At 37.6% G+C, this 27,269-nt stretch overlaps 1 protein-coding gene across 7 annotated transcripts in view; it reads right to left on the reverse strand.

Moving 5' to 3' along the window:
• The window catches only part of FAM110B (family with sequence similarity 110 member B), a 731,362-nt gene that overhangs the window by 88,888 nt on the left and 615,205 nt on the right, over nt 1-27,269 (reverse strand). For 5 of the 7 annotated variants that reach the window (XM_044074229.1, XM_044074227.1, XM_044074230.1 and 2 more), the window contains one exon: nt 14,156-14,282. The exons of the other annotated variants lie outside the window; for them this stretch is intronic. The gene's annotated coding sequence lies outside the window, so the exon portion shown is untranslated. The remainder of the gene's footprint in view (nt 1-14,155; nt 14,283-27,269) is intronic. 7 annotated transcript variants of the gene reach the window in all.

The following is a 27,269-nucleotide window of genomic DNA, read 5'->3' on the forward strand; positions in this document are numbered from 1 at the left end:
TCCTGGGAAAGGCTGGCACAGGTTTACTGGCTATGTCCCCTTCTACCTAGACTAAAAGGTAGTTATCACTGCCACCAACCAGCTCTTTATCAGCTACTATAAGGCCCTTACAAAGGGTGACCAATCATACTGCGTAATGTTACTATTATCCAAATGGCAAGTATGACTAAGACTTTCAAGGCTATTGGAGTGGCCTGTATAGTGTCACCAAATACATATGCAAGTACTCTAAGAGCTTAAGTATCTCTAAACAAGCCAGCCACAATTAAAAGGTTTAAATATATTTAATAATAAATAAATAATAAAGAACAGCACAATACTCAATAACTCAACACAGTGACTACAGAGTTCAGAATCACAAGAAATATTTTAAAACAAAATTGCAGGACAGTCTCAAATAAATACAGAAAACATTTAAACTAATCTTTACTATATTCTATCTATATCAAGCAGAGATTACTGTACCCTGACTACTTACTATTAGCAAGGCAAGTGCTCATGAGGGATGTTCCCAGGTCCAAAGACAAATACAAATGCCCTGTCTCTGAGAGAGTTCTTAAATTCTTAAAGTCTTAAATTTACAAATGTAAAATAAAATAAATAAATAAAATAAATTAATAATCAACATTACTGTTGGGTTATCTCAGATTACATCACTCTTTGTCACCTGCCTTCAGTTCCCAGGCTAAACAGATACTTAGCAATTAGCACCTCTGTACCAAAAATACATAACTCATATGTGCAGCTGCTAGAAAGTCACAGAGCAATAAAAACACTTTACATTTTAAGCATAGTAAATATTTCTGTTTCAAGACAATAGAAAAAAAACTTTTAGCTCTAGACATCCTGTCTCCTTCAGAGAAACTGAGAGATAAGCACAATCATAAAACATTCTGTTCTTTTCCAGTAGGGTGCACTGTGCTTATATTCTTGAAGCTCAGTACATAACATAAAGTTCACTGCACCAGTAGTTTAATATCCACGTAACATATAGCTCTCTTACATTTGCAAGACAATCACATGATTCATATTAATATTCACAAATGACACATGATTATCTACAAAATTCCAGATAGTTGGGCTGGTAGTGTTACATTTCTATATAAATCATATTACTATTTTAAAGTGACATATAATTATTTACAACATTCCAGATAGCTGTTCTGGCAGTATTTCCCTGGTGTCACATGCACCACTAATGCATTTTGTGAAGAACTTCTGAATTCTTTCTAATCTAGTTATTTCTTTATTACCATACACATACAAACAGTCCCATATTCCAAACCATTGTTCAACTATGCACTTAAATACTGATAATATCACTTTCTTTTTCATCTCAACAAACTACTGGAACAAATCATTTCTTTAGTACTTCCCCACATGTCATTTGAACTATAGTGCAGCATCACATGTTACTCCCAGATAATCAGACTCCTTTAAACTTGAAATTATTGCATTGTATATTAACTATATGGACACACAGGGTTTTTGTTACCTTTATGCATGACATTACCTTTGCTGCCATTGATTTATAGTCTATTACTTTGTGCCCATAAAAATAATTTGTCAAGATAATTCTGCATACCTAATTGATCCTCTGTTGATGAAATCATTTTAACCACTTTGTCATGGTCTACAAAATTTGCAAGCCAACTGTGACAATGTGAGGTATTGCCAGCTATGCAAGATGAAGTAGGGCAGTAGATGTGTAACATATGCCAGCATAGCTAACTGGAGTTTTGTAAAGAATTATATGTCATTTGTATATCAAACTGATTTGTCCAATGGCTTGCGTGGAAAATTTATTTGCAATGTTACTTGTGTTAAAAAATGTACCAATATTGGGTCCTGCTGGACAGAAAAATAAGTATACCTGTATGTCAGACTGTATGGTAACTATTGAAATGAATACATTGTAACAGAGGATACTATAAGATAAGAGGTTAACCTCAGTCCAGCTAACTTTGAAAAACAGTTTGAAATTAAATTACTTGGCATAAGACATAAGATTGTATCTCACAGGTTTCAATGCAGCCAGAGACAAAAAGTCTTTACTAGGAAGCCTTCTGTATTGTCCATGGGGATGAAGGAATTGCTACTCTATAAGCATGGAAGTTTGAATTTTTTTATGATTTCCAGAAGCTGCAACAAATCTTAGCAAAGCTATCTTTGTGTATGATAACACACATGTGCTAAATTCTGGTTTAGTTTCTAGTAAAGTGAGGTATTATGGGAACCAGAAGTCAGAGGAACAGATGTGTGTGACGTCATTCTGTAATCCAGAACTAAAATGATGTTTTAATACTAAATGGGACCAGAAGTCTCAAGGCAGTCTGTTTTTGAAACCTGACATAAAAGGATCACTCACCCACTTCATCTTGCCTTGCTCTAGTAAGTAACCAGGGAATAGTAATTATTTAGATCAGGCAGGAAAATATAGTGAGATTAGTTAAGTACTGTTTTTCTGTAACTGTGCAAATTTAGCCATCTGTGTTATTTTTTAATATTTCCTGTAGCTGAAACTCTGGTGTTTATTGTAAATAGATATTTAGTATTTTCATGTTTGCTTATTGTTTATTTTTAAATATATTTAAACTTCTCATTGTGGCTGGTCCTTTAGAAAATATTTTAATCTTTGAGAGTATTTATATTTATTTAGTGACACTATGGCTGTTCCTGAAAGCCTTATTGCATTGGGCAAATGCAACCATTTGTTGTTGTGTCTTTTGACTTTTCCCAGTTAGGGGTCGCCACAGTGAAACTCCGGTCCGCTAATGATTGGCAGTAGATTTTTACGTGCCAAGTTGCCAGCCCTGATGCACAACCTTCAATGAAGGTATGCCCATGCATGTCTCCAGACAGAAGACGCTCTAGCTGAGAATCGAATGGGACAACGTCTTACTGTGAGGCGGCAGTGCTACCGCAGCACCACCACCATTGTATTAGTAATAATTTCACTCAGTATAATTAGGTTCCTTTATAAGAGCCTTACAGTAGCTGGCTTTGGAGTGGCTGGTGGCAGTAGCTACCTTATAGTCTGGGCAGAGGGGCATAGCTGGTAAATCTGTGCCAGCCTTTCCCAGGTGTGTCTGTGTGTGAAAATCAAATCTCAAAGAATGTGTGTATCAGCTCTTGGAGGGACACAGGGCACTGGTTTTGTAGAGAGAGTGGTGGAGGGCTTGGTTTGGATACTTGGCTGAGGACTCAACTCTACAGATGTGTCACTGGGGAGTCTTCTTGGAGGCCTGGAGATAGAGAGAGAGAGAGAGAGAAAGAGAGTTAAACCCAGTCCCTGGACAGAGTGTGTTCCCTGTGTGCTCTTAAGGGAAACTGTATTTGATGCAGAGAGGTGCAACTGGAAATACTGTGTGCATCTACTTTTGTTCCAGTTGAACATCCTTCACCAGTGTCAGTGGTAAGGATTCAGGCTCCTTGATTACTGGCTTAAAGGAGGGGATGTCACACCAACATTTACCAGACTGAGGGAAGGTGGACATACATACATGAAATAAAAATGTTCCCAAAACCAAACTCTGTGGCATTCCTCTATCAACTTAAACTTCATAATCTCTAGACTTTACTCTCTATAAGTAAACTTTAGGTCTTCTACCTTCCAACTGACTCGCTGTTCCCTAGTAATGAAACCAATAAATGCCCATTATTCAATTGCTAATAAAATGGAAGAATGAGAATGATACTGATAAATGCCCATTTCTCAATTGCTAATAAAATGGAAGAATAATAATGAAACCAATAAACGCCCATTTATCAATTGCCGATAAAATGGAAGAATGTGGAATGGAATTAATCTCACAAATTCCTAGCATTAGCTGTAAGACCCTTCCAGCTCAACATGACCATCTGTGATTCAGAAACATGCTAGCCAAGATAAGGTAAGATCTCTTTATTGGTTAATGTACATGTTTCCTGAATCACAGTTACTACTGTGATGTGCAGCTCAGCCTAGTAACCTGCTGCTCATGAAGGCTGTGAAATCCATCCTCTACTCACTCTTTCACACACACACACACACACACACACACACACACACACACACACACACACACACACACACACACACACGCACACACACGCACACACACGCACATGCACGCACACGCACGCACATGCTTGCACACGCACACACATGCACACACCCACATAGACACATACACAAACACCATAGTCCCTTTACTTGTCCCTACCCTCCAATGGATCCCCCACCTCAGTAATACTTTAGTACTCTTAATGCATACATATGTATTAGGACCTGGTGGTCAAGCATATCCTTCCAGCCCCAATCCTGCTGGAATGCTGCTGCAATTGTGCCATTTTGAAGAGTTATCCTTGGTCATCTAGTTCCCCCCCACCCATATGAATTTAGTGCCACTGCAGCACTTCACTTTATCCCTGGTGTCCAGTGGTCCACTCCAACCACCCAATCCCTGTACTACCATTGGTGTCATTATGGAACTTAAAGCATTCCCTGGTATCCAGTGGTTCAACCCACAACCTCCCAATCGTCATACTATTTTTGGTGCCATTTCAGTACTTAAAGCATTCCCTGGTGTCCAGGGGTTCTTAGTGAGAATTCCCATTCTACTATTAGTGCTGGGATTGTACTTAAAGTATTCCTGTTGTGCACTGGTTCCCCACCCCGATCCATGAATGACCATTGGTTACATTAAAACACGTAAAGCATTCCCTGGTATCCAGTGGTTCCATGCATCCACTCCCAATGCCCATACTATTTTTGGTGCCACTACAGTACTTAAAGCATTTCCTGGTATTCAGTGACTCCACCCACCCCCTCTCAATGTCTGTACTACTTTTGATACCAGTACAGTACTTAAAGCATTCCCTAGTGTCCGGTGGCTCCCCTTTGTGAGAATTCCTGCACTACCATTGGTGCAGGTATGGTATTTAAAGTATTCCTGTTGTGCAGTGGTTCCCCCACCCCAATCCCTGAATGACCACTGGTGTCATTAAAGCACTTAAAGCATTCTCTGGTGTTCAGTGGTTCCCCCCCAGTGAGAATTCTCGTATTATCACTGGTGTTGGGACAGTACTTAAAGTATACCTGTTGTGCAGTGGTTCATTCACCTTCAATACCTGAATGACCATTGGTGCCATTATGGTGCTTAAAGCATTCCCTGGTGTCCAGTGGTTCCCTTCTGATGCCCATACTACTGTTGGCATCATTAAAACACAAAGTATTCCTTGGTGTGTGGTACTTCTCTCCACCACCCCAAATTCTCTTAATACCATTGGTGCCATTACGATGCTTAAAGGATTCCCTGGAGTCCATTGGTTTCCCTTGCCCAATCAGTTTACTACCACTGGTATTATTACAGAACTTAAAGCATTACTTAGTGTCCAGTGGTCCACTCCACCCCAGTCCCAGTAGTGACGGCGATGATACACCATTGTAGAGTAGTAATGTTGGTTCTGGTAAGGCAGTATACTGATATATCCTTGATGACCTAGTTAAGCCCCCAACCCAGGTCCCCATAGCAACATTGTTGTCAGTACAGCACTTTGAACATTAATACGTAATAACCAGTAGTTCTCCCCACTACCTGGATTCCCATTTTGATGTTAGTGCTATTATGGCAGTTTTAAAGAAAGCCCTGGTGTCTAGCGTTTCCCCCACCATGTTTTTTCTATGCAACTGAACACAGCCTTTTGGCTGTGTTTGCTACCACAATGTGGTAGGGATGGCTGTACTCATCCAACAGCTGAGTGCTTTCTTAAATTGCTTGGCCAAATAGATGCTTTCTTGATGGCCATTCTGGGGAAAGAGCACATGGCTAATTAGCATATGCCTCTCTCCAGATCACCTCATTAGCATTCAACATACCTAAGGGGCCATCCCTTCATGGTGTTGCATGCCTTTGTGTTGGATGACTGTGCAGCACTGCTTAAGGGTACACATCACAGTAACATTACAAATTCACCCCAATGCCTTGACAAGGTCCAGAAATACATCTACTGTTACACTGCTGTAAATTGCCTGTACCACATCGGAAGGAAATACGATTTGTTATACCACATCTGAAAAGAAGGAAATAAGTCCTGTTATAGTAAATTGTCTTTTGAGTAAAACCAAACTGATGCATGTCACTATAATTAATTCAGTATCAGTTTGACATTTCAACAAGTCCATTTCATATAATTTCCAACAACATCCTCTACAATCTAGACAAATGCTGTTCCACCAGACAGTTATTTATATAGTACTCACCCCACAAAGAACTGTAACCAACACTTCATGCTTCCTCAAAAATCTAAAAATCATAACAGTGACTACCTATACTCTGTAGAAATTGATAAACTGTAGAGCTCTCTCCTAACAAACATCAGAAAACTCTGCTGTTTAAAATCTCATTGACAACATACCTGTCAGCAAAACGGTCCTGCACTTATAACATCCCCATTACTTAGCTCCATCTTATTCTAGTAATTGTTCATCTATATTTAACATCAGAATGAAATCATCCCTCTCAACAAAACAATGCTACCTTTTTACCAGAACTATTGCTAAGTCGTCTCCTTATGCAGCTAAATCAAATATAAAATCCTCATGGTTTTGACTTCTGTTTACATATCTCAGTTAAATAACTGGTTGGATAAAATATGCATGTGCCTCATCTGCTGTCTTTGTACTAACATTTCAGTATAATTTTATACATAAACAGAGGCTTATTGGCCTATAATTTTATGAAGTATTACAAAAGGGGTAGCGTTTATCCATTAAAATGTGCTTCTTTGGTTAACATTATAAGTACAGTATCAACATTTTTAGTTTACCTTTTGATTGCACTTATTGTTTGTGAAAATTAATTCTGATGATAATGCAAGTGATATCTACAAAATTTGTACAAAACCTAGTACATTTAATCTTGCATTACCCACTCCCGTGTCACCTTTAAAATAAGGTTATGGAAATGATATTAGAGAGATACTGAGCATGTCACTAGATATGGAATTTTATAATTTAAGTACTCGACTAAGAAATGCCTTTATGGAATTTAGAATGGGGAATAAGCTCAGAATTATGAAGGTGGACAAGGGTGGGGTGTAGGAGTAGTCATGGACACTAAGCAGTATGAGAAATGTGTGGTAGGTATGTTATCTGCTGAAGTGAGACACAAACTTCTTGGCTTTAACAAGTTGTTAACAGAATGTTACATTCTGAAAGATCCATGATAAATAAAATGATATTATGAGGTGTAATTACAGCTGAAATGGCAGATTATTTTTGGAATTCCTAATGTGCACTGATCTGTCAATATACTCCCTTAAGTCCAATTATAGTAGCATCAGGCTCTGTTACTAAACCCATGACTATGTTTTGAGCAACTATTAAAGGAAACTGCCGATGACCATAGGCAGTAGTAATTCCTAAAGTCAAGACACTTAAGATTTTCATGAAAAAGTTTGAAATGTGAAGATTGATAAGTCACAACAAATGTTGAGCATCCCTATTCTGTGATACCTTGTGAAGTAAGTACTGAATGGTGTGTTGTATCATTTTATAGAAAGGTAACCTGTCATATCCAAAGTTATACTGCTTAGTGTCTATTTGGATCCTATTTTGTGTTTGTCTAGATACTATTTGGCCATTTATTTATTTATGTATTTTTTGTGTTAACATCAAGTATTATAGTTGTAATGAGTGCCACTACAGTACCCAGCTAAGCAGATGTATGCATAACAGTAGATGACTGCAATCCTCACTGCTGATATAGCCTTTGGGTTATATGGCTTATTTCCCTGCTCAAGGAACAACAACCAGCCAGCTTCAAAAAGCTCTGGCTCCCCCACACCTTAACTCTGATTGCTGACTGACTGACTAGCCCCTTGAAGGGAAATCGGCAGTCAAGAGTGAAGACTTCTTCAGTACTTTCTTGCTGCCTTGAGAAGCATCTTTGGGACTTTACATGAGGTGAAAATTAAATACAGCTTTGTTTCTGGTAGATAATTCATAATGGGGCACCCCTCTCCAGAGGAACTATTGTCCTTTTAAGGAAATTGTATTTAATTTTATGTTCTGTATAAAAGCATTATTTCCCCTTGAAGAAACCCAGTATTTTTTTATATCAATGCTGGAAGTTTCCTGTCAATGACTGCTATTTCTAGATGTTAGTGTTATTTAACTAACTGGGGGCTCTTTTTGTGAAAAAAAATGCTTTTCTTGTGTCAATTTTTAATTTAGGGATTAATATAGTTAGTTTAGGATGAATAGGAATGAGTTTAGCAATGAAGTTCTTATGTACACTTTGTGACAACCTCCCTTCCATTTTATTTGTTTTTCTGTCAGTAATTTAAGGAGTTCAACTGGCATACTGACAGCGAATTTCTGTGCCGCTTGTTTTTTTTTTTTTTTTGCTTGTTTGTTTTTTTTTTTATGTTGTGAATGGGGCTGGGATATGTATGCAAGTTTAAATGTGCTGTTTGTGGACACTCGGTGACAACTTACCTTCCAATGAACTCTTTCCATTATTGCTTGCATTTTTTGGCATCACTTCCTTGGCTATAGCATGGATATTTTCTCTGGTCCTACTGGTTCTACTCTTGATGTACCTAGAAACAAAAAAAAAAGTACTTACTGAACAGCCCTTGCCTTTGCCATGGGCTTAGTCTATGCCTCAGCCAACAGTAGGTGAACCTACACTGACCATTGTTGTTCGGCCAACCCTGATTTACCTCTCTGGCTTTCTCTGCTTTAGTCCTTTTCAGTCACTATAAACAGGAGATTCTGCATGGGGTAAACAAGATGAGATATCATTAGACTGGTCGTACATCCCTCCTTTGAGCTGGTCTTCTTCCACAGGGACACCTCCCAATAAAAAAAAATAATAAATATTGTTTATCTCAAGAAGTAATTACAGTTGAAAAAGATGATTTACTTACCTTAGCAAGACATGCATTAAAGGTTATGAATCATGGTATCTAGAAGCCATTACAGGTGGCCATCCCCTGAAAGGAAATTTCTTAGTAAATAGGGTCTAATGATTCTGATTATGACAGAGATATGTCTTCTTCTCCAACATGTTCAAAAGTCTCACTCTCTGACTATGAAGAAAATACCTTTTCCCTCTTGTTGAGGAATTTTCTTTTATGCAGATCATTACTAGAATGAGTGAGATATTTTTATTGGAATAAATTGATAAAAAAATGATGTTACCCCTGAACTAGGGAAACAGTATGATTTGTTACAAATGTATATTCCTCATTTGTTCCCCCATTCCTCCTACACTGCCAGTCTTGCAGAATGTGTTGAATGCTCCCTGTAATCCTCCAGATACCCAGCTGTCTATCCATAACAAAGCAGACAAAATGTGTAAAGTGCATCAGCCATATCCACTACTTCATCAGATGGTCAGTAGGTTGATCCTAAACACTAACCCTCTCCTGGTGACAAAGAAGACAAAATCATTGGACTGCCTAGGTAAGAGAATGCTCTCTTCTTTCACTTTGGCCTTCAGCATTCTTAATTATATGGCTTAAATGTGGAAGGTTATGCTTTGTTAAATAGGTAGTCTGAGGGGAACTAGATATGTAACCAAACGTTTGTGGTGAGGTAACATCTGAAAATGTAGATTGTGCTTTAGTCAAGGAGATGTTGTTTGCTTCTTATGCTACCAGATTCTGAAACAATTTAATGAATGAGGAAAATTGAATCAGGGAGTTTCTAAGATTTTTCATGTTCCACAAGCCACATAAACCAAACAAAAATAGTCATTTTCTGGCAAAAAAGGAGCTAGAAAGAAATGACCAGAAGGAAATAACAATAAGAAATGGGTCATTTCCATTTCAAAAAAAAAAAAAAAAAAGGACAGACTAAAACTACAGAATGACTATGGCAGCATTCATCCCCTGACTTCCTTCTGGCCAGTATCTCTACAAATCTGTCACAAAAACTGGTCCTCAACAGCCTACTTTGCCAAAAGATTGTCTCAGACTCTTGGGTGTTAAACATGGTGCAGGGGGTTGCAGATAGCACTGGATACAAAAATCTCCTTTCAGGGCAATTTCTTTCAACCCAAACCAAACAGAATTTCTTCCTCAGGTTCTTCAGTCTGTATAGTGCATAGTGGGATAAAGCCCTGACTATGGCCCAACTGACCTAAATTCATTTAGCAACTTGGACACTTGATTGAGCTAACAGTAGTGGATGGCTGTGTCCTGCCTGTGAGGGCAAACAGAACACACAATCCTGAATTACCTTGGAGGAGGGATTATGTGAATACTTATCTCTGACTCTGGAATTCCACCTGACAAGCCACTGTTTGGTGATAGCCATTATAGCAAATATATGATAATGTATGCTTACAAAGTAAAGGAACTGTAGACAGATGTCATTTCCCCCAATCCATGTGAGAGGTTAAGCTGGTGAGAACACGAAGTGCCCTCATATCTGCCCAAATGATGGCCCCTTCCAGACACCTCTCACACTAACACCCTGTGAGCATTCCCAGTGAACTGTGGAACAAACAGTTATAACTGACTGTGGGGAGCCTTAGTGGTTAGCAGTGACAATGGAAATAAATCTGTTTGAATAGCATGATTATTTACAGATGATAAGCTGCAAGAAGAATGGCTTAAAACATAATTAAAGGAATAGTAGCAGAATGTCTTGTATCTTACAGATGGGTATCTTTGAAGAAAATATTAGTGTGCATCTGTAAAAGGTAAACAAGGAAGATACATATATATATATATATATATATATATATATATATATATATATATATATATATATACACACACACACACACACACACACACACACACACACACACACACACACACACACACACACACACACACACACACACACACACACACACACACACACACACACACACACAATTAGTGAGGCAGACAAAGGGGTTTTGATGGAATATTACTTGCTAATGATATGATAGCCAGAATGTCTTAGTTCCAGAAGCTAGACTTATGGAAAGAAAATGTCAAGTCACACTCCACTCCGAAGTCAGATAATAATCTGAAATACTCCGAATGCCAATATGAATGTGCTAAAGCTATATTAACATGGCCTCTTGAAGTGAGAATAGAAAGAATAAATATGGATCAGAGCAATTATTTCACATGGGTAAATAAGGTTGTAGAGGACAACTTTATATACATGAACAGCTTCTGGACTCAGGGACAGGTAGTTTTACTGAGAAAAAATGGAATATTTTACAGAAAGGAGAATGAATAATTGAAACAGTCTACCAAAACAGACATGGTGAATAAAGTATGCATTATATAAATTATGAACATGAGATCAAAAAGAAAGGCAGATAGGAGAGGTACTCAGACTTGAATGTAGAAGACTGAATAAGGTAATGTAGTATGTGTTTTCCATCTTTTCCAGGTGTAAGGAAATATTGACAATAGAATCATACATCATTAGCCAATTTAGACGGTAGAAAATGTATATTAATGCAGCAACAGATTTGATACAGACCCAGTAGTTGAACATAGTGTTAACACATACCTGATCAAACATATAATATGAAATAACTGGAAAATTTTGGAAGGTTATCCGGATTTGATTAAAATTATGGGAGGGCATCCATTTTATGTGTGTAGTAATTGTTTAAATCTTAAAATGATGATAGGAAAATGGTTGTGTTAAGAAAGAAAGAAGTGTGTAGAATAGGGACATACAGATGTGATTTCTTCAAGTATGGCAGGTAGATCAGTATGGGATAATCTGTTATGAATTATATGAATACGCAAAGGTTCAAAATATGACTGTAATACAAAAACAGTGAATATTGTCATCTGTTTTACATTGTACTTTCTATGAAGGTAAAATTTCAAGACAGCTGTCACAACACATACATAAAAATGTGTATATACAATAAAGAGTGATGATATGAATAATGCAACATATAAAGATGAACATTCAGTGACATAAAATGACACCTTTAAGACTTTTTTTGTTACTGATGCTCTATATCTGAATGGAAAAGATGGGGATTGCAATGCACTTCTTATGAAAAAAATATATGAATGGTAGGTAAGGTTGTATGCTAGGTGACCTGGTTTGAATAATCATATAAATACAAAATGGCAGTTGAAACTGAAATGGTAGTTTACTAAATGATGTAACCATGTTTTCTGTTTGACAGAATGGTCAGCTATTTATTGGTTGTAAATTGAACATGGGATTTATGAAAACTGTTACTTAGGTTGTGTGGAAGATGTTTTTATTATGACGAAGTCTTTAAAAAGTCGAAATGAAAGCACTTTCAGTTCAGAAAGAGACCCTGGTCTAATCTGGATTTTTTTTATTATTGTATGGATTTTTGCCATGCAACATGGGTTTTGTTTACATACATTATATTTATATTTTCTTTTTAGAAAATAGTCTGAAGTTCACCCCTCATCCACAGTGTCTACACAAATATATCACAGTCTGCACACGACATAACAATTAATGCATTTCCTTGTTTAGAATCAATATTACTCGAGTGAAAGACTGATCACCTACCACTCCTGTCTCACTTCTGATGCGAACTGCTTTTGTAAAGCCTGACTGTTTTATGCATCTACTTTTCTTACAAAGCATGTAGTTGGGGACCCCCATTTATGGAAACTTAGCATGGCACAGATAACTAATATACAAGTTTCTTCCTAAGTGCTTTTTTCAACGACATCTGTCAACCATCAAGCACACCCTCTTAAGACTTAATCCCACTCATTCTCAGGGGTAAGAGGCCTTACCTGAATCCAAGGAAGAGCCAACTAAAGGGAGCTGTCATCCAGGCAGCCATGCAGATACCTCTGCCATGTCCATGCTCATTCTTCTGTCTGTATACCATGGGAGGGTGTCCTCATGTCAACGGTTTGAGGGTTTGGTCATCCTCCCCATACTCAGGCCATTTATTTTTTCAGGATGAACTGTGACTGTCCTAGGTTGGTGAACTACTGAGTACCACTCCCCTGTTGCAACCATCCATCTCTGACAGCATTGGATATGGGGGTGTATCTCTTATAGCTGTAGCATTCCCTGTTGGCTGACATGAGCACCTCCAGCAACAACCTATGGCCATCCCTCAGACATATAACCCAGGCGTTTTCAGCTTGGAAGTGCCAAGCCTGTGTTATGCAAGCCTCCACTTACATGGGAGCAGTTATGGTCACCATAAACTACCATTGTCTCTCCCCAAGGATGGCAAGCCATAAGTCAGTCATTTCCCTCAATCCCCCACCTGGCTATTCCAGTACATGAGGCCATTACTCAAACTTGTATCATTTAGGCTGCAGACAGGGCTTTATCACTCTCTATCATAGAGTGGGTACTTATTTTCACAAAATCTGAAATACTAAAAGGTTTTACTCATATTGTTTTCATTTCATATACTAGCTTGTTCATGAAAAAAAAAACAAATATAATTCTTTTAAAATATTAAACAGTGACAATATTAGAAACATGTCAAGACAGCCACTTTGGCACAGAAACATGAGAGTTAAAGATGAAAAAAATAAAAGAAAGAATTAGATATAATGAGGGTTCATATTTGTCTTTGTAAACTCCCCACCATGAAAATGATATCAAAAACCCATATAAAGCAATTGAATGAACATTTTTATTTAAGACATTATATCCATGATGGTGTACTATTTTACAATGCCTCCTTTGGATTACACCACCTTTACCTCCTTTGTTTGATATCAGAACATCTATATTAATCAGTTATACTGTTAGACTTTATTACCATCTACAGCTAAACCACCCTGACTAGCCACAGGATTCTATTCTGTCCTGAGACAGAAATGAGTGATAGGGTTGGAATAAAATTAAACATCATAGCATTCATTTTTGACAGGGAAGGAAGACAAAAGCAATGCTCAAGAAAACCAGTAACACAGGCAACAAGATGTCCAACATAGTTAAGGAACAGATTATCCGCACACCATAAAAGGCATCACTACTGATCTGTGTTGCTTGTTGTGATAGAGCTCTAAATAAAAAGTAGCTACCAGTAGTATATACCATGCATAGAAGAATATCCTAATATTACTAGCAGAGTGCCTGAAGTTTTCATGCAAAGTATTATTTTTTAAACAGGAATACTTCAAAGGGCTTTAATAAACACAACAGAATTTATGAGCAAATATGTACACTTACTTTGACTTGAGCAAAATATATTGCAAAAGGAGCTGCCTGCAATCTCCCTTAGTGTTCTGACACCCTACTACTTCTTGTCTAGCTCTCTGTACATCTTGTCTTTTGGTGTACCTAAGTCATGTATGCTCTGAAAAGAAAAACAATAAAATGTTTAAACAAAAAATTAAATCCAGTGAGCAATCCTAGAACAAAAAAGGCGCACATTTTTCTTTGCAGAGTAGCTCAACATCATACACAAGCTCTCACTAATGAGAACGGAGGCATTGGTTACACAAACAACGACCAAAGTCTATAACTGATAGAGTTCAGCAAACTCACAGGTGGCCTTAATCTCAATTTTAATCTTAAGGACTGTTTATCAAGAAAATGTAACACTGACTTTCTAGTGTACGTAAATGATACATGAAGGGAATCTTACGTGCAGATGACCAAGGGATAACAGTTATGTTTATTACAACTATAAAAACACATAAGCCACATAAAAATGACTGAGCAAAAAAGTTGAAATAAATAGTAAACAATCTCCACAATATTTCACAGACATGTTCATGCATAATTCTCTACTGAAAGTGCTATTTTTTTTAACTGATGAAGGAAGGCAGGAGTAAATGTGGTTTTTTAGTGAAAGAACTGTAAAAGATATGACGGTGTATCTTAGAAATGGCAGAGTGACTTTGCTGTCCTAACTAAGCCCTGCATCTATGGCCAGCCTTAAGCATAGCTGAAACAGGCAGCCTCTTAGGCTGCCAGTCACATAAGAGTACCTTTCTGCCCTTTATTTATATGTTTCTTTAATTTAAAATAAATAAATAAAGGGTGGAAAGATCCCCCCTGCTGAATAACATCCTATGGGGTGGTGCTGACTTTCTATTCCTTGGTGTCACACAGCAAGGAATACAGAATTCATGCATTATTAACAGTGAAGAGAAATGGACAGTTGCTGTGGATGATATTAGCAGTAGGAGCAGCCAGTGAGAATATGAGGTACATTTTTTTTTTTTAATCCTGGTAAGCAACCACAAATGACCAGAGGACACATTTGTAGAGCAAACAGGTACTCTATTTGCCCTGCAAATGTATGCATTGCCAACAGTCCCTAATTTCACAGAATGTCTCCATTCTTCTTAACTGCCTCTGATTTTGCAAAATATCCCTGGTACTGATTCATATTTTTGCCCTGTACCTCATAAAACCTTAATTTTTCTGACAAATTGCTTAAGTTTATAGTCAGTCAATAATGCCAACATTAGAGTTCTGTACTTCTTGTTGTTCAGAAAATGCATGTTGGTGCAAAATATGCGGTTTTTACTGTCTTGTCCCACACAAAATCCATGATTTTCCGGTTAAATTGCTGAGGACTACAGTTAATAATGCCAAACATTAGAGTTTTGTATTTATTCAGAAAAATCACAATTACTTGACAATGTTAAATATTAACATTTAAGTGAATTACTGTCTGTAGGTTGATACAAAACCTTTTATTCTAATAACCTTTAAGCAAATCAGAATATGTAAGCATTTCCCTGATTTTGAACCTTTTGTCCCCACTTTCATTATTTTTGTCCTTGAAGTAAGTTGAGAGCTATGAATTTCCCTGACTTGGTCTCTATTTTTGTTTTACTCATTAAAAAAATTGTGGGTTTTTTTGGTCTGTAGTAGACAGTCACAGTTACTAAATAATGACAGAGATTCGAGTTTCTGAGTACATATCCTTCAATAAGCAAATGCTATGCAAGTATGTAAGAGCAATATTTAAAAATCTGTCCCTGATTTTGGGCCTTTATTTCCCCAATATTTTGGTTTTGTTTCTGATACTTTCACTGAAAGTTGTGAGAATGATTTCTAAGAGTCAGACGTCTGAGATGTACACAGACAAAATCAGTTTCAAACAGACAGTGCTGGGGCTGCTTGTGAATGAAAATCTCTAACTGTTGTTTGCTCATTATTCTGGCTTAGCTGGATTACTGTGAAGTAACATGGAATACTTTAATGTCTGGCTACTGTTTGTGTGGAACAAAGTGAAAAATTCATTACATGCGCACCATTTTTTCCCAAAATCAGGCATTTGATGCACAGAGAAGTGGCTATAGCTGCAGGATGGGGGCATAGGTCTCAACTTCTTAGGAGGCCAATGTGGGACACAGACCCTAAAAATGTGTGACAAATGGTCAAAATGTGGAACACCCTATTTTCCCACTGCGCAAAACGTGCCACTGCCATGGAGAATGGTAGAAAATCTGTAAAAATTCAATAAGACACTTCTCAGATCCAAAACCTTTATTTTATAATCTGCTATTCTAGCCTGCCAATATACCAGTGAACAGCATAGCTCAAATTCCCAGTTCCTATGCTGGTGGGCAACTGGACACAACATTGGCGTTTATGGCCGACATACACTGGCCAATAGGAGCACATACACAGCACCCACTGTTAGCATGAATCCCCGGTGTAAGTTGGAGTAGGCCAGGTTCCCAACCCACTTTATGTACATTTAAACAGCTACAATAGTGTATGTACATTTCTGTTCTCTTCCAGCAGGGATACATCTTTAAACTCAGTATTTTACAAAATATCTTTTCAGCACACGTCTGTACAAACCTAGTTTGATATGCACATGACATACAGTTTGAAAACATTTGTAACACAAGCATGTTATATAGATCATGTTGACATTCACAAATGACATTTTAATTATTTACAAAATTCCAGATAGCTGTGCTGGCAGTATCTCCCTTTGTCACAGTGAGCTACACTAATGGTAAATTATCGTGATCTCAATATATTTTAGCTATCACTGAATTATTATTCTTTAGGAATTACAAATCAATTATAATGTTTATCTACTGTAGTACATGTATCATTTTGCATTAGATGAAAATGTAAACAAAAGCAATCCTGTATTTCATAAATGTAACCAGGAAATACTTCAATGCTGCAAAACTAGAACAGAAATTCAAGTAGATATCTCGTGTCCTGACCAGAAATAAACAATTAGAGAATTCACATTTCAGGTCAGGTTTTTTATATTAATATTTGTACACTACAGTCTGATTTTTTTTCAAAAAAATTTAAAAAAAATGCAACACACTAAGCTAATTCTTACCCATGAAAATGTCAAATATTATCTTAGTAAAACTAATGCTGTAAGCACATCACCTTCTCAAAAGAATTTTCTTAATCGTATGGCAGCTGACTTTCTTACCATTCAACGATGACGATTATTCAAAATAAGTGTCATTCAAAAGTCAATATTTGCTCTATTGTTATTGGAAAAAAATTGTTTACCACAGGTAGGCATACCTCTCAACCTCTTAGCACAAGAAATCTGTACAAAGCCTGACGTAAGGGAGGACAAAGGTTCAAAAATAGTAAGACATCTCAACTTTCCCTATTTTGTAGAGATGCCCCTGATGTTTCTCAAAGTTTTATTCCATTCCTCCTAAAACTGGAAATCATTTTGTGAATTTATACGATAATAGTGCCATCATTTAAAATGTGTCCCCAATTCAGGGCCTTTTCCTTATTTTTCACTTTATTCCAAATTCTGTTGGTAGAATTGAGAGCTATTATTAGTATTACTCTTATAAACTTAGAAAGTTGCTACAATAATTGAATTCTTCCTGCATACATTTTTTTGAATGATATGATCTCTGTAACTAAAATATATGTCATTTATTTAGTGATTTCAACCCTCAGATCATCCTAGCGATTTGCTAGAAAGCCACAGATTTTACGATGTAAAGACTAAAAATACGTGGCAAAAATTTGGCCAGTTTAGAGGTATGCTGCTAGTAGGGAAAGGGTAGCAGTGTTGCTCAACTGCACTTAAGAGTTTGTTTTCTCTTGCTCTACATTTAGGCGATTGCAAAAGATACAGTTACCAAAGTACTTATTCTTATCAGAAATTAAGCATCTTATTGAATTACAGAAACAATGAAAGTTAGTATAACAATTGTGGGTTTCAGAAACGCATAGGCCTATAATATTACCTTACTCGCCTCACAAGCACCAACTGGGCTACTGTGATGCACTGAGCATGTAACGGGAGGGAGAAAATAACTTACTTGACAAAAAAATCGCAAAACTGAACCACGGTTGCAAATGTGGAACAGCGGAACAGGGGACTTAATCGATCACAAATGTGGAGCATTCCGCACAATCCGGAGCACTTGGCTGCTCAGGCATGGGGGTAGGGGCTGTCTGTGAATGAAAGTAACTGACCCTCTTCTTATTTTCTAGTTTAACTAGTCATTGATCTGGCTTTGCAAGACTATGTAATGTTTGTGGGAAGTATTATGAAATGCTTTATTATTGTGGCCTTCATTTATATACCACAATTTAACATTTGAGGTGTACACCTTAAAGTGAATGTCACTGATGGCTTAGAATGCCATCTATGGAAACAAATGATTTACCCCTGCTGCTGTTTGATCACTGTTTAAAAGCAGTCACTGATCTGGCATGGCAGGAGTAGTGTCAAACACTGTATTTGCGATAATCAATTATCTAAAGGTAGCTAAGGTTTATGCATGTTTTTTCTGTATAGTTTAATGGGGGTTTGTGTGTGGTGTGTGTGTGTGTGTGTGTGTGTGTGTGTGTGTGTGTGTGTGTGTGTGTGTGTGTGTGTGTGTGTGCATGGGGGAGGGGTTTAAAGCATATTTAAGAATAAAAAAATTAGCAATAGTTTCTCTCACTCTCCATTACAGCTATTAGAACTGCACACAATAACTGGCTGTTTTGGTAGTCTGGCAGAAGCAGGATGCATATGAAAATAAGTTATCATTGGTAAAGTGGCACAGTGAATTCTTTGTGTGTGTGTGTGTGTGTGTGTGTGTGTGTGTGTGTGTGTGTGTGTGTGTGTGTGTGTGTGTTTGTATGTGTCTCTGTGCACATGCATTTGTGTGTGTTTGTGCATCTTATGTTAGACCTGGCTTGTCAGGACCATTGTCAGTTTATGTGTGCTTATGAAAAAAGTCCTTATCTTTCAAAATAAGGCATGAACTACATTACTGAGCAACCAGACCCTCAGAGCTTGCAGCCCCCATATCCCATATAAATGGATTTTGACAGAGGCATAGCAGTAATCTCTGCCCTGAACCTCATCTAGACTAAACCTGGCCTTGCTCAGAGGTATGCACAGAAGTTTGATGTAATGTATGTGTGTGCAGGGAATGGGTCTGGAGACAGTGTGGTTATTACTACTTTAACTTTCCCTACAAGTGAACCTTTGAGGTGTGCACACAATGCTACTATAACTTGTGTGGAGGGTGCTGCCAGAGCAATTTATGTTTTTTTTTAATTTAACTAGGATCTTTGCAAGCATTTGCCTTCTCAGTTTGTGGACTGCTATTTTGTCAGACACAGCTTATTTCTTCCTTGAATGAAAAAAAGACTGAATTTTTTTTTTACTAGCTCATAGCTTTTAACAGTCACTGGATCAAGAAGATGGAAACTAAGCTCTAAGATGCGCTTCAGAACACCTATAACCCCATGGCTTCTGTGAACTGCTGATTACTTATTCTACAGTTATTGCAGAGTCACTCTTAAACATGATGTGTTGGATGTGTTGAATGGATGGAGGACTACATTTCTTTAATGCATCATGTTTTTGTTCAGGCCATCACTGAATCCAAAGATTAGGGGACAAAACTTAAAAATACACCACAGAATACCTAGAAAACCCATGGCTTTTGGTACAGTTATTACAGTACAGTCTTGTCCAGTTAGGGAGTGTTGAAAGGATGGAGGGAAAAGCTGAAGAATAAGACAAAATGTCAGAAAAGGTAGAAAAATGTAATCTGGATGATGAGAAAAGGCTGTGATGGGAGAACCAGGGGTGGGGGCACCGAGGAATGTATTGGGGAGTGTTCAGTGGAAGGGTCTCCATATAGCCGTTAGCCTAGGGCACCACTTCCACAAAGGCTGGCACTGCCCGTATTCCACTCTATACTACCTCACCAACTGTGTCTGATTTAGCTTTCATTTGTACTTCTTTCTATTTCTCCATACCTCTGAGACCTAATTTAACCAGTAAGGCTACTTGATGACATGAAGACTCAAATAAGCAGTTTCATATACTACTGCAAAGGTGACATGACATGAAGAAGAATCTAGAAAAGTGATAACCAGGATAAGGGCTAAAATACTTGCTACTGTGTCCAACCAAGAAATACAAGGATTCATATTTTTATGTGGTAGTAACTGCTCTGCATGTAGCATTGCTTCTATTCATGGAAACATAGAAAGTATATTAATCTCACCCCAAGACTGTCTACTATTTTAAAAAGCATACCTGGATGACATAACTCTGCCCTATGAGAGGGCAGGCAGCCATGGGAGGGATTCATAATATTCCCCACTTACTTGAAAGGGAATTCTGTGGCTATGCACAAGCAAATATCACACTATATAATTCATAAGACAACTGATATTAAACATTAGCATTAGAATCTAATATTAAATTCTCAAAAAAACAACATATACACAGCCAGTTTGCAATATTGACTCACACATATGGCTCAGCATTGCCTGCAGCTGTTATGTGCAGGCTTTAGTTTTATCTTTTCTCATGCAGTATTAAAATACAGTTGCTGAAATGCAGGCCAAGCTTTATGGTGACCTTGCACTCCCTGTTGCATGATGTAAACAAAATAAGATGCTCCTAGTGATGTCATGGCTCCTCGAAACGTGTCTGCAGTGAACCTCCCTTCAGCTCAGTATAGTAGATAAAACTCCTTAATTAATTATTTATTGAAACTCCATTTGGAACCCTCACTGCTTGAGATTCAGTATAGTATTGCATCTTGACAAATGCCTTTGTCCAGTTGTAATCCTTAGCTTCTGAATCTAGCCCTTAAAATAACTTTTGTGAGAGAGGAATGATGGATTTTTTTTAAAATCTGTATTTCAACATCATAACAGTAGCACATAGTAAGAGTAGTGCAGAACAGCATTAACAGTCTCTGTCTTTCTTATGAGGTGGGAGTCTACAGAAGTCTGTTGTCATAGGTTCATAGGTGTTTACTAGGCTAAAGACCACAAGGGCCATTTTAATCCTAGCCATGCAACCCAAGTGTCTGACAAGTTCTGATACTCTTGATAAGTGTAAGCATGGGCCTGGGAGATGACCCATTTACAGGTTACCTGTTTCCATTAGAGACAAAGGTGCCACACCAGGGATGAATTTCTGGTTTCCTATCCAATTGTCCAAATTGCACTTGAATTGGGTTAGGGAGGAACTCTGCTTCACATGGATGGAAAGCCTGTTCCATAGATGGGGTAGTCTCTGGGTACATACCTATCTCTCCAGCAGATCCTATTTATATCACAGCAAGGTTTAAATCTTTAGAATGGGTAATTCCACTACTGTTTGTTTTGTGGATATGTAAGGGGTCCATCAGAGTGGGGTCTGATGATGATCTGTATGTCAGGCATAGATCTCCCCTCAAAAGCCTGTAGGGACAGAATACAGAGGGATAGGGCCCTGAGGTGGTCTGCATAGGACATATTACTTATGCCCTGCATTCTTTTAGTGAGGAACCTCTGTGGACATTCCAGTTGTTGGATATGCCTGGTTAGGTACATGCCAAAGGGTGCATTGTACTCAGTCTGTTATCAGTGCTGTAAAATTTACTGTCTTCTTGCAGATAATTAATTATATGAATATATATATATATATATATATATATATATATATATATATATATATATATATATACAGTAACAGAGGTAGTATAATTTTGAAAGTATATATAATCACAGATTGCACAGTTAGACCTTATTTTTAAACAATTTCTTTAGTAAGAATCAACTACATGTTATAAGACAGCACAAATAAATTTATGCACATGCACAAGTACGCTCACACGCACACCCACCCACACACACACACACACACACACACACACACACACAGTAGAAACATCATATTGAAGTGTTAGTACATATAGTTGTTGTCAAAGATATATATCGTGTGTAATTGTTATTTTAAATATATATAGTGGAATGCAATTGGGTACAGAAACCATATACATTAACAGTTCTACTATGGATCACTGTCTACATTACAAAACCACAAGAACCAAAAATTTTGACAAATAATGCCCAAAACACTGATAGGTAAAATAGTTAACTTCAAGCTTTTTTTTTTTCAGGGTGAAGCCCCTTTGCAGCACCCCCCCCACACACACACACACACACTTACAGATACCAATTCAGAGAAGGCAGAAATCTCTCAAAAAACTGAATCATTGCTGGTGCAAACTTAAAATTACGACTAACAATGATTTTATATGGAAAACAGATCAACATTATGTTAATTGAAATCTTTTGCTTCAGGCAACTGACTCTCAAGGACTTTCATTTGGGCCACCTATAGAGAAGCCTACAGCAACTATCCTGTTTTGCTTCTTTATCTAATTCATAATGTATGCCACACTACAGCCTGTACTGTTTTCATTTGTTTATTTTATTTGTATTTATTAGTAAGGTATGTCCTACTGAACATATTTTTTTCTGAGGAGACCCAGGGAGAAAAAACAATCCAAGAATTGCTACAAACTGTACAATTACAACAGAAGTTATGCATACATTCTAATAAAAATTCTCTTTGATAAGCATATAAAGAGTACAACAAGTAGTGAATGTTAGACAACATTTTCTATAAATCCTAAACTAGGAAATACAATAAAGTATGATATATAGACAGTGAGGCATCTGATGCCCCTTACCTATGTGATAAGAATAAGCTTGTTAATTCTGATTTTATTTTAAGGCTTTCTACTTCAACAGTATCCACTTGTAAACCATTAACACCTATTTAAAATACTTCCTCTAGTGGAAGATTAGGCTCTGATGGTTTTCTGCCCCTAATTTCTGAAAGACAGTCATGCTTTTTGGCTCCCTTAAAATGTGTCTTTATCCTCACCTTTTCAAAATCAGCAGGCTTTCTGTGATATAACCATGAGTTCTTATTTGCCACATCAAGACAGTCATGCATAATATGTTTGTATGACTTTAAATATTAGGCACCTTCACTTGTTTAGAGCTGCATACATATGTTATGTGAACTTGCTTCCTGTACGCTATTACTCGGTTTGAACATAAAGCAGATGGAGCAGGAAGCACGAAATCTTGTGTCTCATCTGTTTGTATTTTTGAGCACTAGCTGTTACATGGGGTGAGAAGTAAACACAAATGTTACTTAATGCTCTGTGTGAGAAAGGTGTAGCTATAGTCTCCAAGTTATCTCTCTCCCTCCCTCTCTCTGCAAGGCAGTTTCTCAGATAACTAGAATTTATGAATCCAGAAGCCCAGTTTATTCCTGAGAGCGAGCAATATGTCCAAATGTCTGAAGAGGTGCAATATAACAATTTTATTACTGTTCTGCTCGTCATAGGCACAGAAGCCCTGTAAATTTATATCTGAAACTGAAAAGGAGGACAAAAATTTTGCAGTGATGAGAAATATGCTTCAGAGATACTCTATGCATGATAGTGTCTCACAAAGTACCAACTCTTAGATTGCTGTGTCAAGGAATTAAGCTGAAGGCTGAGAGACTGGTGAGTTACATGATCCATTAGTACGCAAAAGACTGTATGTTATATCAGAAACGATCACATCAGAGGCAAATTGTTGCAGTTAAGTATATTTAAAGATCATGTGCAAAGGATGGTTTTAATTGCTTCTTTTTTGCTGTAATTATGGTCTCATCACATATTCATCATAGCTACATCTTCATTGTATAGCCATTTTCATATGCGTCATCATCATCATCATCATTATTCTCTGCATTGTATCTTTCTTGGTGTAAACCTTGCCTTGAAATGATTGTCACTGTTGAAGTGACACCCTGACCCCATGTGCAAAATGGGAAAAAAGGGGTTGAAGATAGATGGATGGATGGATCTTCATCACAGTTATCCTCACTTCATCTTCATTTTCATCATCATCAACTTCACTACATCTCCGTTATCATATTCACCACATCATCACCAACTTTGCCATTATTAGCAGTACATTTTTATCATCTGCACCACATCTTTATAGCCATTTCATAGAATTTTGCCATCTTTATCATCAACAGCATCATCCTTACATCTGCATCATCTTCACTGCATCTCAGTCATCCTCATGTTCATCATCTCCATAATGTCTTAATCAGTTTCATTGTCGTTGATTCTACATCTTCATCGCATTCTCTTCTTCATCACATCTTCATCATCATCACTACCATCATCTTCAGAGATGCATACCTTATTCCAACATTTTTCATTCTAGCACTCTTTTACTAAGTGTGTAACACACACAAGCACTTTGCTGTTGGGCTATCACTGAGATGAGCCACATGCCAGAAGTTGTCTTCCTAAAAGTTATCATCCCCTAATATACAACTACTTATTACATGTGTGTTTCGGTATGCCAAGCACAACACTAGGAATCTTATGCTGTACTGTTTTGTTTTCAATACCTTTTTCTTGAAAATAACTGCATTTAGTTATTTATTGTCTGACTGACTGATGGCGTTCCTGATTGACTGCATTCTGTGCCACGTTATGTTTTGAACTCAGATGGAGTCTACCAAAAATGCATCCAAAAACCATAAATTGTCTCCACAATTTTGCATCATCAGAAGTTGACATTAGATGATAAGGAATCAGAATGTAATTGGACACTTGCTTATCATTCAGTAAATACAAACACAATTTCATTAACATAAATACATAGAGTTCCACTAAAATTATTACAATGAAAAGCTATAGCTGCACAAGCCTACTTACCTGTAACAGTAGGTGTTCCAATTCCTCACTGCCTCAGTGGCATTTTGGGTTATCTGCCACGGTATCTTTCCAGTACTGCCCAGTTTTCACAAGCTCAGACTCCCCTCCTTTTCTCTTTCTGTGACAGCTGATTAGCTGAACATATTTTGAGAAGGAAGTCTTCAGCTGTCACTGGAAATGTGGGTTCAGATTCTTTTGCTTCCACAAGGAAAGAGAGGAAATTACTTGAAGCCAGAATCATCTAACAAGAAAAAAAAATCATTGCCAAGCACAATACCACATAAAAAAACAAATCCAACAACAACCGAAAGGGGTAGAAACCCACCTCAGCTATGCACAAACTGAGGGAAGACAGACGGGTGCTGCCACTAAGACAGTGAGGAATTCAAACATCTACTATTACAGGTAAGTAGGCAACTATACTATATTCATTATTCCTACTGCCTTACCGGCATTTTGGGTAGATTCCCAAAAATTATCCTACCCAGACTTGCAGGGATAGGGATTCAGGAGTCCCTGGAGAACGGTTTTAGCAAAGTCTGCTCTGGACCTTTAAAAGAAATCCAGATTGCATTGCTTTGTGAAGGTATGTCAGTGGACCAGGTTGCTACGTCTAGAATGACTCTAGATTCTATCCCTTTCCAATATGCCATTGCCGAGTATAAGGCCCTATATGAGTGAGCCTTAACCTTACTTGGAAGAGATTTGCCATGGTGGAGTATGGTGGAGTAAAAGGAAACAATAGCAGAGGACAACCATTGTGCAATACATTGCTTAGAGATAGGTTGATCTTTCTTAGCCACCATATAGGAAACAAACAGCTGTTAACCTTACTTGGAAGAGATTTGTCATGGTGGAGTAAGAGGAAACAATAGCAAAGGACATCCATTGTGCAATACTTTGCTTAGAGATAGGCTGACCTTTCTTAGCCAACATATAGGAGACAAACAGCTATTCAGCATTCATAAAGGGCTTTGTTCTATCAAGGTAGTACCTGAGCAGTCTGTGCACATCCAAGGTATGTAGAATCTTTATTTTTGGGATCAGGATAGAACACTGAGAGATTGATGGCTTGATTCAAGTAAATTTAGAAACAACTTTAGACATGAATGGTGGATTAGGGTATAAGAATATCATGTACTTGTGAAAAATCAGATATGGTTGGTCCACTGTGACAGCTTGCAGCTCAGAGACTCACTTTGCAGATGTCAATTCAATGAGTAAGATGGTCTTCCATGTAATTAACTATAGATCAGCCTGAGAGCTGATATATTTGTAAGTCAAAGAGTACCAGAAATACAAGGTCTAAGGACTTGAATTTTGTCTGTGACAAAAACAGAACATGTTGGAGAGACAGATATGTGTCCCAGAGACTGCCCCTCCTATGGAACAGGTTTTCCATCCATGTGAAGTGAATTTGCCTATTACCATGTTTAAGAGCAACCTAGACCAACAGACCGGGAATACAAAATTTACACCAGTCTGGTACCCATGTCCCTTATGGACAGAGGTAACTTATACATGCCTGGCCCTCAGTGTCCTATTTGGATACAGAATATTATTTTTTCTGGAAAACTTGGCTAAGTTTAGAATGGCCCGCTGGTCATTAACTAATAAAAATCTATGACTATGAGAGGCAGGTTCAAATGGGGGTAAGAACAGTTTTTCAAGAACAAAGTTGAGATCCCAGGAAGGAGGAATTTGCTTTTCAGGGGGTCTCATTTGCAACATTCCTGTCACAAACTCTTTGACCACCACAACAACCAAATGAGAGGGATCCATGGACAGACAAGCTGAGTTGGCTGCAAGATGTACCTTGATGGAAGCATATGACAAAACATCTCAGTAGCTCACACAAGTATTTCAAAACCATAGTGGCAGAAACACTTTAGGGACCTCCGTTATTAGCTAGGCACCACCTAGAAAACGTCTTCCACTTGTTAACATAAGATATTCCAGTTGAAGATTTTCTTGCCTCCTTAAATACCTGCTGCACATCCTCATGGAAAAAGTACATAAAAGGTATCACAGCAGAATCATTCAAGCTGTAAGTTGAAATTGCTGTAAGTCAGAGTTTGCCATTCACAAATGATGTTGTGTGAGCAGATCCAGTCTGTAAGGAAGCTTAAGACAATTTTCCTTGACCAATTCTATTAAAACAGAGAATCAACGTTCTTGGGCCAAAAGAGGGTTAACACCATGATCTGTGGTAATTCTTTCTAAATCTTTAGAAGTACCTTAGGAATCAATACAAAGGGTGAAAATGCATGCATGAATATTCACAATTATGAGAATGATAGAGTATCTGTTTTCCAAGCATGGCTGCAAGGGTGTCT

This window comes from Protopterus annectens, chromosome 6.part0, assembly GCF_019279795.1.
Source record: "Protopterus annectens isolate FY-2018-M chromosome 6.part0, PAN1.0, whole genome shotgun sequence".
NCBI lineage: Eukaryota > Metazoa > Chordata > Ceratodontiformes > Protopteridae > Protopterus > Protopterus annectens.